A 12721-nucleotide genomic window follows, 5' to 3' on the forward strand; every position below is an offset into this window, starting at 1 on the left:
TCTGGTCTGTTTTAATTTATTTCAACATATTTTATCAACACTTTGCTATCTATAACATTCATAGTAACCTTAGATCTGCCCTCTAGAATCGACAGAGGTATTTCACCCTCAGGTTGTCTTCAATATGAGAGTTTGTTCAATACTGCTTCTATTTGAAATCTTCTGTTATTCAGCTCTTTTACTGAGTGTCTACTTTCTGTAAGGCATTGCTTTATGTACTGCAAGAGTTACAAAGAGGGGTACATGATAATCTTAGTTGAAGGCAATTACTTAAATAGAAAAAAAGGTGTGTGAAAAACAAATGTTCTTAAGCTTGAAAAAGTGAAAGGGTGTACCCAGCTGGAAGGATGTGAGAGTGTGCATGGAAAATGTATTTAAGATTTAAACTGCTATTGTCTCCTGGGTTGAAATGGTGTCATGGACTTCAGGTAGTGAAAATAGCTTAAACAATGCCACGGAAGTGGAAACACAGAGATCAGTGTGAAAATTTAGAAGACCATGAACACATTATATTTTGTCTGTACCATAAGACACCGGTAGGGTATATTAGTTCATTTTCATGCTGCTATAAAGAACTGTCTAAGACTGAGTAATTTACAAAGGAAAGAGGTTTAATTGATTCAAAATTTGGCATGACTGAGGAGACCTCAGGAAACTTACAATCATGGTAAAAGGCAAAGAGGAGGCAAGGCATCTTTTTCTCAAGGCGGCAGGAAGAAGTGCTGACCAAAGACGGGAGAGCCCCTTATAAAACCATCAGATTTGGCAAGAACTCACTCATTATCACAAGAACAGCATGGGGGAAACAACCCCCATGGTTCAATTACCTCCACCTGGTCTCTCCCTTGACACGTGGAGATTACGGAGATTACGATTTAAGATGAGATTTGGGTGGGGACACAAAACCTAACCCTATCATAGGGGTTGGTAAGAGGGAAGACTAGAAAGAAAAACTGGACTAGGCAAGGTGGCTCATGGCCATAATCCCAGCGCTTTGTGGGGCCAAGGCAGGGGGATCACTTGAGCCAAGAGACCAGCCCTGGCAATATAGCAAGACCCCATCTCTATAAAATGTTAGAAAATTAGGCAAGTATGGTGGTATGCACTGTAGTCCCAGCTACTTAGGAGGCTGTGATGGGAGGATCTCTTGAACCTGGGAGGTCAAGGTTACAGTCAGTCCTGATCACAACATTGCACTCCAGCATAGGCAACAGAGCAGAACCTTGTGAAAAAGAGAGAAAGAGAAAAAGAAAAAGAAAAAGAAAAAGAAAGAAAACAAGAAAGAAAGGCAGGCAAGAAGGAAGGAAGGAAGGAAGGAAGGAAGGAAGGAAGGAAGGAAGGAAGGAAGGCTGAAGCATTCTTTAAATGCCAGGAAGAGGAATCATAGTGACGAGAAAACTGAGGCTCTGAGAGTTGAGCCTCACTCAAGGTCACTGAGTTACTAAATGGCAGAACTGGATTTCAATCCCAATAATTTGATTCAAAACCCATACTCTTTCCTGTATACCACATTACCTAGGAGGTGTCCCAAGAGTTCTGAAGGGGAGATAGCTTCCAGCTTAGGAGATGAAAAGAGTCTTCTTAGAGCAAATGGTATTTGAGTTAATTTTGACCAGTTAATGTTGAATTCATTGGTTGAGATAAGGAAGACAATTCATTTCAAATGGAAGAAACTGAGCAAAGGTACAAAGGGGAGAAAGTAGAGAGAGTGGGAACAGAAAATAATCTTCGGTTGAACACCATCAAAAAGGTATAAAGGATGGAAAAGAAAGCTAAGATCACAGCACAAAAGGATAACGTATTTGAAGTTTTAATTGGACTTAAAGTTTTTAGACAGATTATTATATAACTACAGCCAAGTTTTAAAAAATATTATATTAGTAATTACATATAAAATAGATGGATGAGAAACAAACTGAAGAATGGAGATCATCTGTTTACGTTAGTCCAGTTAATTATAATAAAACCTTGAATCTGGATGTTGGCAATGGAATGAGAAGGGAAGAGATAGATAGTAATTTCAGAAGCACAGTTCACAGAACTTGATAGAGATTAGTGGACGGAGGAGGGAGATAGATGACATTAATTCTGTGATATGGTTTGGCTGTGTCCCACCCAAATCTCATCTTGAATTCCCGTGTGTTGTGAGAGGGACCCAGTGGGAAGTAACTGAATCATGTGGGCAGGTGTTTCCCATGCTGTTCTTGTGATAGTGAATAAGTCTCATAAGATCTGATGGTTTTATAAAGGGGAGTTTCCCTGCACAAGCGCCTTTTCTTTGTCTGTCACCATTCAAGAAAGATGTAACTTGCTCCTTCTTGCCTTTTGCCATGATTTTGAGGCCTCCCCAACCAACAGGTGGAACTGTAATTCCATTAAACCTCTTTCTTTTGTAAATTGCCCAGTCTTACGTATGTCTTTATTGGCAGCCTGAAAACAGACTAACACATTCTGTAAATTTGAATGCAGGAGATAGAACCTTTAAAAGAAATTGTAATTTGTCTTGGAAGGTCTGTGTTTATCTGTACTATGTACTCAGACTATTGTAGAGCCTGGGCCATAGAAGGTATGCAATACAGTTATTTATCTATGTACTCAATCCCAGCTCTGTGCCAGGGATTGTCTTAAGCACTAGCAATAGAGTAAAAAGAAAAAAGTCTTGTTCTCAATAGTACAATAAACCTCACGTTGCTTCACCCAAACCAGATCACATCAGTCCCTTTTATTGTTATCTCTGTGTTCCTCTTCTGGCAGGTGAATGTTTCTGCTTTTAATAATCTGTACCTGTGTCTTGCTTTAGAGAACTGTCTTCAGATGATTTGAGTCATTTTTTCCACTTCAGTACAAAGTCTGAAGTGCCGGGGAGTTTACGTGCCCCCACCCATATCCTTAGCCAAAGACTGACTATTGCAGTCTTATGAAAGTACAGATTCCTTGCTTCATATAGGGACAAACTCAAATACATAATTTGTACTCCAAAGTGGTCCTGTGGGATCATAATAAAGCCACCTTCTGTAGGGCTTTGTTGGGAATTACACCTTAGCTTGGCTCCTTCCCCATCCAGACCTGCAGCTTTACCTACTCCTTTCCTGAGTGATCTTAGGAGTACTTCCTTAACTAATCACTTTCCCATTAAGCCACATCTCAGTGCCTGTCTCTGGGGAGCCTGACCTAAGACATGTAGTTTACATTGCAATGTAATGTACAAAGACAAATAATAAACAGTATAAATAATTATTAATAAGTTTCATACTAGGCCAGGCATGTTGCCTCATGCCTTTAATCCCAGTCAGTTGGGAGGCCAAGGCAGGAGAATTGCTTAAAGCCAGGAGTTCAAGACCAGCCTGGCCAACATAGCAAGACCCTCATCTCTACAAATAAAATAGATTAGCCAGGCATGGTGGCATGTGCCTGTAGCTCAGGCTACTTGGGATGCTGAGGTGGGAGGATCACTGGAGCCCAGGAGGTCGAGGCTGCAGTGAGCTTTGCCACTACACTCTAGCCTGGGCAACAGAGCAAGATCCTATCTCTAAAAAAGTAGATTTTATATTAGGGGAAGTTGAAGTTATAGAGGGAAATAAGGAAGGAGATGTGGTTAGAGTGTGTGAAAGTGTGTGTGTGTGTGTGTGTGTGTGTGTGTTCCGTTGTAGGGGATGGTGTTCAATTTTATATAGCATGGTTGGGGAAAGCATCACTGGGAAGGTCCTATTTGAGCAAAGACTAGTAGGTGCTAAGGAAGGAGCCATGCAAATTTCTGGGAGGAAAGCATTTCAAGCAGAGATGAAAGCAAGTGCAAAGCCATGAGCTGGGAGTGTGTCTGGAGTGCTTGGCGAGAAGCAGCCATGTGAGAAAGTACAGGGCAGGAGACGACATGAGAGAAGGAAGTGAGGTGGGTGGGTAGACCTTCCTGGCCAACACAAGCCATGGTTCATACTTTGACTTTTCCTCTGAGTAAATAGAGAGTCACTGTAGAGTTCTGGGCAGAACAGTGATGTGACTGTTTTTGCATTTCAAAGGAATCCGGCTACTACATTGAGAATAAACTGAAGGAGGCCAAAAATTAAGCATGGAGACCAATTTAGAAATTATTACCAGGGCTGGCTTCATGGGCAGTCACACAAGGCTCCATGTTAAGAAGGGCCCCACACATGGGGCCTAATGCTCTGCAGTCACCATCTTGATAATTTTAATAATTTGTGTTTGAATTTAGGTTTTGTAAGTGAAAGCCATGGGACTATGGAGCATGTTCTGGGTGCTCAGTGTCTGATACCTCCTGCTGTGGATAGGTTTAACACCACCTGCACCCCTGCTCCCTGCCCAGGCCACTCAGTGTCCTCTTCTTCACCTTTTCCCAGCAACTATTGCCACCCTCCAACAGGGAGAATACTGGGTTGCTGGTGGGAAGATGTCTGTGTTCTGCTGCCCTTAAGCCTGTTGGGGATTTGGTCACAAGCTCAGGTCAAGTTGCAGTTAGGAATGCACCTCAGGCTGAAAGTGCCAAGGCAAGTGAGAGACTCAGTGGGAGAGAGCTTCTCACCCACCTCTAATTCAGGTGTGTCAGGTGCAGAGTTACAATGCTTTGGGGGGTTGCCCTTCCACCAGTTTGGGTGGCAGGCTCATGGGAAGGGTAGATTGACTTCTCTGACCTCAATTGAGGGCAGGTTGCTTCAGTCCGGCAACTGGTGGGAAGGGGAATTTGGCAGTGCGGGATGAGGGCAGACATTATCTTCTGCTCTGAATCAGGGACACTCATATGGCTCTATGTTTGCCCTACAAGTGTCTCCCTGCTCCAATGAGTACAACATTAAATAGGAAATAAAAACCATCAGTAGACAGTTTGCATAAATGAGAAAAAAGCTATGTTGTATAATCTTTTAATGGCCCCTTTTTCCTGCTACTTAAACAAGTGTCTCCCTCTTTTTTTTAGAGATGGGTCTTGCTATGTTGCTCAGGCTGGTCTCCAACTCCTAGCCTCAAGGAATCTTCCAGCTTCAGCCTCTGGAGTAGCTAGGATTATAGGTGCAAGGCACCACTTGCAGCTGGGGCCTCAATGTTATCAGTTTTGCACTGTACTTCATAAATTACTGGCCCTAACAATTGCAGTAATCTAAGTGAATGATGGTGGCAACTTGAACAAGTGTGCTAATGGTAGAGGAGGTGAGAAATGATTGGATTCAGGATATAATTTGAATATAGAACAAAAAGGTCACTAGAGGTTATGATGTAGTGTATGAGAGAGAGAGAAAGGAATCAAGGATGGCTGTAAGGTTTTTTACCTGAGGAACTTGACATTATTTGTTAAATACATGTGTCCTGTTATGTATCTGTTCCTGAAACACATTGATGGTAATGAAGATGCAGCGGCAGAAGCAATTCACAGAGGTATTTCCTAGAGGTAGAAATATTAAGACTTGGTGACAGAGATCATAAATTAAAGGAAGGGGAGTGAAACAACTAAGTCAGAAAAAAATACTTCTAATTTAGGAAAAAATAAGAAAAATGAAGGAAATGGAAATATTTAAGATATGGTACCAATTTCTAAGGAAGATAAGTTCAATTTTGGAAATGTCACTTGAGGCTCCAAGAACCCACAGCCCAGGAGACCTTAGCTATGGGTTGTTGGGAATATGTGATGGAATCCTGAATCCTGATCCTAGCACTCAGGACTAGGGATCTGTGTTGAGGGCATGATGTAAGTGTAAGATGGAGTCAAAAGAATGGTTAACTCATCAAAAAATGAATATGAGGAGAGATATGTACAGTATTGCAGAAGAGAGTTCCTGGTAAATGTGTAAGCTCCTCTTCCATAAGTGGGATAAGAGTATATTCATTATGGGGCATGTGAAGGTATTGAGAAAACAACTTCTGTTTTCCAGCAGAGGTTAAGCTAGCCCCATAATAGCAATAGCAAGATTGTAAGGGGAAACTATGTTATTTGTACTGGGTCACAAATTTGTCTAATAGTAGTGAAACTGTGGGATTCTACAAACATCTTAGGTATAGAAAGGGATCCAGTGACTTTTAAAAAATCAGACTTATACTATATTTCCCTTCTCGACTTGCAGCTCAATGGTGCACTTCTCACCCTGGGGGAAAAATGGAACATGGACTATATTTAGTATTTGAAATCAGACACATATGAATTTAAACAGTGGCTCAGTGTGGCAATGGCAAGTTATTCAACATCCATATACCCTGATCACTTCTACATTTTAAAGTGACAACAACATTACTTCCTTCACAAATAATGGAAGGATCAATGAGATAACAAATTGACAAGCTAGTAGTGTGCCACAATTTAGTTAGTGTTGACATTACATGAAGAAATGAGCCCATGGTCTCCTATGCTCTCCTTCCCTCCTCTCTACTTCTCTCTCTCTCTCTCTTTGTGTGTGTGTGTGTGTGTCTCTCTCTCTCTCTCTCTCACACACACACACACAGGCATGCATACATACACTTTGGAATGTAGCTATTTTTTGAGTATTGTATTATTATTATTATTATTATTATTATTATTATTATTTCAAAGACTTTCTGATCCTGGCTCTACCTGCTCATTCTGACACGGAGAAGATGCCCAGACACTCAGATCTACCATTCCACTGAGGAGTTTAGAGGCTGCTTTTTTCTCCCCCATAAAAGAGAATGGGGACTGAGGGATAAATTTTAGGTAGAAGTCTTTGATGAAAAGAAGAAATGAGGAAGACTGTGCTAGAAATATTCAGGTATATCAAACAAGTAGAAATACCTCACCCTCATAAAGAGAACCATATCCTCAAAATTTTCTTTCTTACCGATTATTAAAATCCAGAATTAGAATTCTGTGATTCCAGCATAATCCGTCCATGAAAAATAAACTACTATGTAATCAGATTAGAGATGGCCTTCCTGCTGATGAGCTATTTAGAGGTTTGAATGAGTTCATGGAAGTCTACTAACATGCACTTAATACATCTGAAGATTTTAAAAGGTTGTAGTAATGTATTGCCAGTCTACCTACAGTAAAATAAAAATGCTTCCGTTAAAATTTATGTATTTTTTTATATAGTTAACTTATTTTTCCTAGGAAAGTTAGATGTAAAGTGATTATCTATACACTGAATTATATTTCCCGGAGGTCATCACAGTAAGATTGGTATGCATTTAGTTAAAGAAAAGCAAAATGTGTCTTAGAACATAACAGTCATTTAATGGAATATCTATACTTTAAAAAGGAATGTTGGTCAAGCAATTTGAACTAGATGAAGATGGAACCAGGGCTGGGTGTGGGCAGCAGACTGTTCCACCAGGAGCCAAAGATGGCAGTGAATATATACTTGACATCAGTCACCAATGACAACCTAATGCTACATGACATACTGGCCTGTATCAATGAGTCTCCTGAAGTTGAATTTGACAAAGATAGAACAATTGTGCTCAGGGGCTGCTTATTTTCACTTTATGGTCATTCTGCTCCCTGGCTCCATTGCCTTGAAGAAGGTGAAATTCTATGAATACATCCAGAACTTCGAAATACTACAAGCAGTATTTTCAAGAGGGTGGGTGCTGACAAAGTGATTTCTGTGAACAATTAGTAAAAAGAAAGTTTCAGGACAATTTTGAGTTCATTCAGTAGTTTAAGAAGTTTTTTCATGCAAACTACAATGAAAAAGACTATACCCCTGTGGCTGCCAGACAAAGTCAAGAAACTGAAGTGGCTCCCTCCATTTTGTTGCTCCAGTTCTGAATAAACCGAAGTAACTTCTCTGCTCTGGCAATCCAACTCCATGGAGGACCATTTCCACAAATAACTGCAGCTTCTAAGGCTGGCCCCAGGGTGGTATAAAAGAATCCTGATGCAAGCAGTAGGAGTGCTGCACGGTCAAATTGACGCTAGCAGGTCAGTGTATTGAAACTTGCCATTGAAGGCCTGGAGAAAGAGATTTGTACTTCAGAAAGCTAAGGAACAATGAATTGATTTGCCAGCAGAACAAGGGGCACAATGACCCTGTATTGCAGAGGACTGTAGACATTCTCTATGCCACAGATGAAGACTTCGTGATATCTGATGAAGGGGGCCCACAGGAGGAACAAGAAGAGTTTTAACAACCTGAACCAGCAGAGCCTTATCCGAATTCTGCACTCCAAATCTTGTGCTTAACTGTTAAATACTCTCTTTTATTATTCTTAGAAAACTCACTAGTTTCTTTTTATAAGCATAAGGTACCTCTTTTTAGAGTGCACTTTGCAGAGTTTCACTCCTTTTCTGGTGAGTTTGAGTTAGGAGCTTTTACTGTGCGGCAGAGCAACGATAACATCGAGTTAGTTCACCTGGGAAACAAAGAGGCTGACCGTGGGGCTCACAATGTGCATGCAGGTAACACTGATTGCTGGAGAAGGTGTTAGGTAATATGCTGAGGTGGAGACCTCGGCACAGAAATGTAAAGACTGAATTGAATTTTAACCTAATGTGAAACCTTGGTAGAGAATTTTGTAATAAGTTAATGCCTTAAGAGTATTTAAAATATGCTTCCATATTCAAAATATCAAATGTAACACATCAGGACATCTTATGTGTTTGACATTGTATGTTGGAAGGAAGGGCCAGACCTCAGAACCTTTGGAACCTAGTGTCATCACAGGCCTTACAGGGCTACTTGCAACCTCACAGGCCTAGACTTTGGCCCAAAAGGAAAGTTCTAAAGGTTGCTCTGTAAAGCCATTTGGGGTCGTTGACAAACTGCGTCGCTGCTAAAAAGCAAGAGGCATCGTTGCCTGGATGAACACAAGGTGTGTTTCAGCCCTGAGATTTTTGGGTTGAAGAGCTCTATTTTCATTGAGGATTTCTCTGGGAATTTTTCCAATTATCTCTGAAATTTCTATGTATTATACTTTTTTGGGAAATGAGGTGTGTGCAATTCTTTCATCTAACAGCACTTTTGGGGATTTCCTCACATCTCTGCGATTGAATGGAGGTTGTTTCCCATTTTACCATTCTTTAGTTTCACATTTAACATGTCACTAGTGGTGAATCCATAGAGGTCTGCAGCAAACTTGATCCTTGCCTTGTTGGAGGAAAGAATTTGGCTGAGGGGAAGAAGTAGGTTTAAGGCAGAGGGGGAGACCGAGGCAAGTTTTAGAGCAGGAGTAAGAGTTTATTAAAAAGTTTTAGAGCAGGAACAAAAGGAAGTAAAGTATACTTTGGAAAAGGCCAAGCAGGCAACTTAAGAGATCCAAGTGTCCTGTTTGGCCCTTGACTTGAGGTTGTACACATTGGCCTGGTTAAGGCGTTTGCATTTCTCTTCCCTTAATTTTCTGTTGGAGCAGGCTGTACACATGTGCAGTGTGACCTGCCAGCACTTGGGAGGGGTGATATGTGCAGTGTGTTTACTGAGGTTGTGTGCATGCTCACTTGAGACATTTTTCCTTTATCAGTAGATTGTTCCTGAGAAGGTCATATACCGGTTAAATTCTGCCATTTTGCCTCTTAATGTGCATGCTTGAGCCCACTCACCCAGTTCCTGAGATCTTATTGGGAAGCCTCTGATCACCAGCTTCAGGTGTTTTTTTTATCCATTGGGGGACTGTCTTTACTTGGTGCTGACTAAGACCAGTTATTATTTTAGACAGTTTAATAACCACCTTACCATCACCTGATGGTTGCCTGACATTCCTGAGGGAGGGGCTCTCTCCCGCCTTGCTCATGTCTGCCTATCTACTGTAACGTTGCTTCTCTTCTCTGCTCCCCTTGCCCACTGGGGACACCTCTTTGGGTTCTTAAAGTTTGCAGCTTGGAGTTGGAGGTGCAGCAGGCAGGTGGGCACACTGCGAGTTCTTTGTGGACCTCTGGCAAAGGGAGTAAGCAGGGAAGGCTATGGTTACCTTGGGTTCTGCAAAGCTGGGGTGTTTTTGGTATCTGCTGTCCACAGCTCTCCAGTTCTCTGAATACTTTATCGGTACACTAGTCTCTTAAGAGACAAAATGTATTAGTGTGTTACTAAATGTTCATTTTCTTTTACAGAAAATACAGTACCATGTCTGAATTATTAATATTTAAACTGTGTTATTCCTTAACTCTCCCTCATTAGATTTGTGCACAATCTATTCCATCCTTTTGTTTGGCAGAAGTTTGCAAAATACATGTCACTCACTGAGGTTGTTCAGCCCCTTTGTGTCTGGCGATAGCTTGTCCTAAAATGTGTGTAAAAAGTAAACAGTTTATAACAAAATTGTTTAATGGATGGTCTGTGTGGAATTGAGAGAAAAATCCAGATTCAGTGATTGACAATGCCAAAAAATGCAAGTAAATAGCCATCGTTCCAATGACAGTGGTGCTATTTCTTTTTTTGTGGTTTTTAGACTTTTGTTACCTAAAATTCTGTTTTATTAGCAACTCATTTTCCACCTGGTGGTTCTTGACAGGTTTTTTTGTTTTTTTTTTTCTATTTTAAGTAGTTTCTAAATAAATATTTTTTTATTTAAAGAAAGAGAAAAAAGAGTATTGCTCAATGCACCTAATATAAAAGTATAAAAAATAAGTTAGTTTCATATTGGAACTAAACCTAGTATTTAAAACAAAAACAAAAACAGCTTTTCTGACCAGTAAAAAACTTGAGTTTTTCATATTCTACTGTTCTCTGTTTCTACTCTGCAGCAGAAAAACATGTAAGTCTGGTTGTTCAGAACTTTCTCCCCATTATGGAAATTGTTAGTTACAGTAATGTGCTAGTGGATTCAGGTTAAAAAGAGAAGGATACATATACATATGTGTGTGTGTGTGTGTACATATGTGTGTATATACGTGTGTGTATGTGCATATATACATATATATATCATAGCAAGTAACAATCGAAAAACTGATAAGAAAATAGACCTGAGCCTATGAAATAAGCTAGAAAATCTGAAAAATGTGTCTTCAGATAATTTTTAGCAGATCTTTTCTTAGTTTATGTTTACATTACTGTAATGTACCAAAAAACCCAAAAAACTATAATTGTAGAACAGAACCTAAAAGACCACTTCCAGAAAAAGAGACATTCCTTACTGTTTCTCAGCTTTCTTAATTCTTGAGCACAAAATTTTCTAAGTTTTTGAGCACTTATCCACAACTATTAATTATAATATAAACTAATATAAAATTATGTCCTTATCTATGAAATGTAATAAGCCATTTTCTTAGTATACATTTATTTCTAGAGCATTTATTATGAATGTGGATATTTGCTATTACCCTTATTTTTTAAATTGTCTTATCTTTCATTTTTTTTTGCTGATGTCATCATGTGTAATAACATGACTTAAAAAATTTTTAATTTAGAAAAAATATATTCCTCTTGTATAAATGAGAAAACTAAAGGAGAAGAGTATTGAAAGGAAAACATTATAGGAATATCAGAATTTAGAATCCCAATTCTTGACATTTTTTATTTTCTGACCACTTCAAATAATATTGTTTGCCTTTCTCATTACTCATGGGTCTTCCAAATATAGTGTCTGGCCTTAAAAGTTGTGACACAAAATCTTCTGTCTGAAATATAGGGCAACGGAAAGAAATTTAAAACCTTCACGTAATATGTGCCATATAGAACTCTCATAAAATATCAGTTTGATGTGATAACAAAGGTCAGAACAAATGGAAGAAAAACTAATGTATGATTTTTGAAAACCTTATCTTGGGAAATAAGAAACAGACTATAATTCTTTACTTAAATCTACATTACACAGAAGTATCTTTAATGTGAAAAAATATTCAGTTGTTGTTCTTTTGATGTCTTACATGTTTTGGTAAAACATTTTGTGTTCACCCTTTTAAATAGTCCAAGACACACTCACTGGCTAGAATCAATGGGAGAGAAACAGGTGACCCTATAACTAATATAATGTTAAGGAAACTGCACATATCTTGGTGTGTTCCTGATAGTGTATAATTCCAGAAAGTGTCTTAAGCATTGAATAATTGTTAGAAACATGGAATCCGCGGCCTGCAAGGATAAGTTCCACATCTGACCCTACTCTTTCTAGTTGTGAGAACTTATTTGTATTTTAAATTGCTGAATTTCTTGATGCCTCTGTTTCTTCATGTTTCTTTATTTTTTAAATTGACCATAGTTGTACATATTCATGGGGTACATAGTGATATTTCAATACATATAACATATACTGATCAGATCAGGGTTATTAGCATATCCATCATCTCAAACATTTAGCATTTCTTTGTATTGGGAACATTCAATATCCTCCTCCTACCTATTTGAAATTCTATAATATTGTTAAGGATAGTCATCCTACAGTGGTATAGAAGCTATAACTTATTTCTCATGTCTAGCTGCAATTTTGTATCCTTTAACAAATCTCTCCCTATCCTCCCCAGCCTCTAGTATCCTCTGTTCCATTTTTTACTCCTTCCTCATGTTTTAAAGGGAGATGATTACAGTATCTATTTCATAGCTCTTAAAATAGTGCTTGACAAAAGTAGGTACTATGTGTAGATTTTTATTAAAAAAGTAGATACTATGTGTTATTATTATGACTAATCTCCTCCCAAAAATATGTTTGGTAAATCATCTCATAAATTTTTTATTCTTAATTTATTTTGAATTAGAATCATTTGTATAACAAGTTGGTATATTGCTGAGCACATCCGTAAAGTGAAACCTGAATATGGATTTGATAATTGAAGCTGATGCTCACCATAGAAATCTATGAAATACTGTGTGCTTGATCACAGTAGGGCAACTTACTA

The 12721-nt window shown here is 38.9% G+C and overlaps 1 protein-coding gene and 1 pseudogene across 1 annotated transcript in view; both read left to right on the forward strand.

Moving 5' to 3' along the window:
* Positions 1-12721, forward strand: part of SCN2A (sodium channel, voltage gated, type II alpha subunit) — a 166603-nt gene that overhangs the window by 39204 nt on the left and 114678 nt on the right. The window lies entirely within an intron of this gene.
* On the forward strand, positions 7299-8085 carry LOC105523242 (annotated as a pseudogene).

This window comes from Colobus angolensis, unplaced genomic scaffold, assembly GCF_000951035.1.
Source record: "Colobus angolensis palliatus isolate OR3802 unplaced genomic scaffold, Cang.pa_1.0 Scaffold456, whole genome shotgun sequence".
Lineage (NCBI taxonomy): Eukaryota > Metazoa > Chordata > Mammalia > Primates > Cercopithecidae > Colobus > Colobus angolensis.